Consider the following 4,865-nt stretch of genomic DNA (forward strand, 5'->3'; position numbering starts at 1 on the left):
CATTGGGTAGATACAGCCCTTCCAAGTCTGAAATCCAGCAGGGTAGTCAAATCTTAAAGCTCCAAAATGATCTCTTTTGACTTGACATCTCACTTCCAGGTCATGCTGATGCAAGAGGTGGGTTCCTTTGGTCTTGGGCAGCTCTGGCCCATGGTTCTGCAGGTTGTAGCCTCCCTCTTGGCTGCTTACACTGGCTGGTGTTGAGTGTCAGTGGCTTTTCCAGGCACAGGGTTCAAGCTGTTGGTGGATCTACCATCCTGGTGTCTGGAGGACGGTGGTGGGAACTATGGGAGCTACAAGATGAGATTCGGGTAGGGATACAGAGTCAAATCATTATCACCACTCATGAGAATTCCACCTGAATAATTTAGTCATCTCCCACCAGGCTCTGCCTCCAACATTGGGATTACATTTCAATATGTGATTTGGGTGGGAACACACATCCAAAGTATATCAATATTTTAAGGAATTAGTTCAGGAAAGTCATCAAATGAACAAAGAACAATAATAATAGCAACAATAACAAAACTCTGAAGACAAGGTATAAAATTGATTCCCATGGTTGCTATATTATTTAGTATGTGTGATTGTTTAAAATGTGGTACAAAAAGAAACAGGAAAATATGAACCATACACAGAAGAAAAGCAAAGCAAAATAGTCAACAGAAACTGCAATGATGAAGCCCAGATGCTGAACTTGCTAGACAAAAGTTTTAAAATTAGCTATTAGAAGATATTGTTCAGTTTTACAACTCTTTTAAAATGTGTCTAGTAGATTTTCTCGTCTTTACCAGAAAGACTCACCACTACAAAATATATATATATATATATATATATATATAAAATATGTTCAAAGAACTAGAGAAAATTAAAATTATTTTAATTTGAAGAATTAAAAGAAAATACAGAATGATGTTTACAATGACAATATAAAGAAATATAATTTTTTTTAAAAAAAGAAAACCACATGTAAATGCTAAATTTGAAAAGTACAATGATTGAAATGAAACAGAAGTACAACATTTTCATCTGGCAAAAGAACAAATCATAAAATTCAAAGATATACCAATTAAGTTTATTTAATCTTTTTTTTAAAAAAAAGAAAAAAAGAAAGAAAGAACAATAAGCGGAGCGCCAGTAACCTCCAGGGCATCATCACGCTTATTGACATGTATTGAGAGTGTCAGAAGAAAAGGGAGACAAAAAGTGGCAGAAATAATATTTGTGACTTTGGAAAGTCTAAACATTGCCTTAATTTTCACTTTCCAAGAGCGTTAAAAAAAAACAAAAACAAAAACAAACAAACAAAAAAACCCAAAAACACACACACACATATTAATGGATACACTAAAAAGGCTCAAAAAACTCCAAAGGAGGTAACTCAAAGAGTTTAAACCTAAATGCCTAGAAACGTCATAGTCAAACTGCTGAAAGCCAAAAACATATTTTTTTTTCCAACTTTTATGTTAGATTCAGGGGCTACATGCACAGGTTTGTTAGAAAAGTATATTGTGTGATACCGAGGTTTGGGGTGTGATTTAACCCATCACCCAGGGGTGAGCATAGTACAAAACAGATAATTTTTACAGCAGCAAGTGAAAAATGACTCAAAATATACAAGGGAGCTTCAATAAGTTCAACAGCTGACTAATCATCAGAAGCACTAGAGCCATGAAGTGGTGGAATGACATATTAAAGTGTTGGGAAAAAAGACTGTCAATAAATAATTATCTATTCAGCAAAACTATCCTTCTAAAATAAAGAAAAAATGTAGACAGTCTTGAATTAATTAAAAAGAAAGCCTGAGATAATTCATAGCTAGTAGCCCTACTCTTTAAAAAATAGTAAAGAAACATATGGCTAAATGAAGAAACACTGCCGAATGACTTGAATCTATGCTAAGAATAAAGAGAAAGTATATAGAAAAGGTAACTACATAGGTAAAAATAATAATAAAAACAGTATCAGTGTAGTTTTTATTTGTAACTCTTCTTCTCCTTAATAATTCATATGTCTTACTCATTCAAGTTATTTGTAGAATCCTCTGTTCAATTATTACCTGATCAATAAGCTAAATAAGTTGAGTCTATCACGGGCACACATGACAAAGAATATAGTTTAAAACATGTATCTACCTATGTGCAGCAATAATTATAAAATGTACCATTACTAGTACAAAGGATGAGAGAAGAAATGGAGCTATATTCATATTTTATATTGTATATTGCTCATATTATATATTGTATATTGTATATTGCTATAAATCTGAACTATATGATTATAGGTAACATGTTTATTGTAATCCTCAAATAAACCAATAAGAAAATAACCTAAAATATAGTAAAAAGAAACATCTGGTGAATTAAAATGAACATTAGAAAATATCTATTTAAGAGAAGACAGGAATAGAGAAACTTAATGACCTAAGACATGTAGAAAACAACTACGAATTTGACAGATGTGAATCCCACATTATTAATAAATGTATGAAGTATAAATGGATTAGTCATTCTAATTAAAAAAGAAACTGAGATTAAAACAAAGAAGAAACCCACCATGATCCAACTATACACTATTAATAAGAGACACATTTTACATTCAACCTTCATTCTGAAGGGTATAAGCCCTCAAGAATGCACTCTTTTCAGCTTGGGTTGCTGCACACAGGCACGCAAATTTACAACAAAGCAAGAGAGTACCAAGAGGTACCAAAGTGGATCAACTGTGTTCTGTAAATATCCCATCTGCTTTGCGTAAAAGCAGCCCTATATCCAACTTCTGATATGAATTATAAACCTATCATGGCTGACACTCCTCCTTTCTCCTATTGTTCCCTGAACAGAATAAGGTAAAGTGTGATGGTGGCAATCATAACTTTGTAATATTATGGAACACTTGCTGTGTTCTCAGGCAAGAGTGTTCTTACTTTGGGGAACAGGACTTCTAAACCCGAGGAACCAGATTTGCATGGGCAGGAACCACAGAGATCCTAGTGAGTGAGATGGTATATAAAGCCAGTCCTACCCTCACCCCTCGGCTCCCTTCCTACCCTCACTCTGTCGCTCAGGCTGGAGTGCAGTGGTGCCATTTTGGCTCATTGCAACCTCTGCCTGCCGTGTTACCTCTCTTTGTTTTTGGATCCATTCACTCCTCTTTTGGGGGTACAACAACACAAAGAGGTTATTGCTTTAATGAGTATACTCTATCTGAAATATAATGCCTTATTTTCAAAGAATATTTCCCTATTCTTGTGTTTCAGCTGATCCTAGGAGGCAGTTTCAGTGCTCCAGGATGTGTGGATACAATTCTTTGGTATTGGGTCTAATTTTACACCTTCATTGCTGTGAAATTTTGTCTCATTGGAAGTTATTGGTTTTTGGTTTTGTTTGGTGGGGGAAGAGGGGTTATGTCTGTTGGTAAGGAATGCTGGAAGCCTCCAGATAGAGTGTTTGACTAAGGTTCTATCTACAGGGAAGGTAACTCATGTGCATAATAGGTATCTATCACTGTACAAATAAACAATGCAAAACAAAAAGAAAAACAAAATAGAAACAAAACAAAACAAAAAAACAAACTGTGGACTCTGAAAGAAGAAAGGGTCCCAATGCACTTGATTTGTAATCGAATGGCTTTTTAACTTCTCAAGGAATGATGCCATACTGGAGGTTCAGCATTAGACTTTTTTGCTTACAGATTGAACATTTAAGGATAGCAGTAACAAAGCTGGCTTTGGTAAGTGAGACTATGCTATTGGTCCCATCTATATCTCATCTATCACCATGGCTACTCTATGCTATTGTGTCCCTTTTACCAGCTCTTTGGTGAATGATCAGCTCACCAAGTTTTTTAGTCTGTTCGACTGTTTAGTACTTTTTCATGGTGGATGTTTATTTATGTGATAAAAATCTTATCACTGCATGCTCATTACCATCTGTTCATTGACATACCTCTGTACCTACGCTCTTTCGGCTATTTATTTTTAAATGCTGATTAAGTGATTAGGTCGTTGGCCACTGCCTAGGAATTGATATGTATTTTGGCTGCTACTTTGAAAAAGATACAGTTCTAAGTACAAAAACATGCAAAAGTACATAACACATATCACTGACTTTTAAAGAATTTATCATAATTCATTTTATAGAAAAAAGTAGTGAGCAATAAATGTTTCCTGATGTTTTGTATGATCCTTTTTAAGGCAGACACCATTACTTTAAATGGTGAATTTTACTCTAAGCATGTGCTATATACTTAGTATAGTATTTACTACCTGGCATCTTGTTCATACGTGTGTGCCAACTTTCACATCATCAGAGACCATTGATTACCACAGAGAACACAAAATATCCATAGTTGTTCTGGGCTTAGTAACCAAAATAGTATGTGTATGTAGTGGGTGCATATGTAACGTGTGTGTGGTGTATGTGTGCAAGGAGATTAAAAGAAAGAGCAAAAGATAGTGTCGGAGAGTCTAAGAAAACTTAAAAACAATTTTCAAATCTGCCATTTATTCCAAAAAGCAAACTAATAATATCTGTTAATTTTATCTTGAGACTGAGAGAGCAGTCTTTTAATTCCTGTTTAGTTTTCATCACTTTGAAATAATTTAAATATAAAATAAAAATTTAATAGTATGTAAGAAAGATCATTAGAAAAACATGTCATATAAATTGAATTAATTACTAATACATTGTTATGGTATGCAACATGGCAGTAACTCAGAAACTTTGTATTTTTTATTTCAAAAACACAAGCCTATTTATTGCTCTTTTTTGGCCTCAGTGTATTTAAAACTGAACTTATAAAATAATTTAGAACAGAACAATCAAAGTAGAGCTCCAGGTTTGAGACATTTGTTATATTGCTAG

At 34.1% G+C, this 4,865-nt stretch overlaps 1 non-coding gene across 1 annotated transcript; it reads left to right on the forward strand.

Annotated features, from left to right (window-relative positions):
* Positions 1-741: 741 nt before the first annotated feature.
* On the forward strand, positions 742-803 carry LOC123573208 (U7 small nuclear RNA). The gene has a single exon (XR_006697939.1). It is a non-coding gene; the product is annotated as a U7 small nuclear RNA (small nuclear RNA).
* Positions 804-4,865: the final 4,062 nt, after the last annotated feature.

This window comes from Macaca fascicularis, chromosome 4 (genome assembly GCF_037993035.2).
Source record: "Macaca fascicularis isolate 582-1 chromosome 4, T2T-MFA8v1.1".
Lineage (NCBI taxonomy): Eukaryota > Metazoa > Chordata > Mammalia > Primates > Cercopithecidae > Macaca > Macaca fascicularis.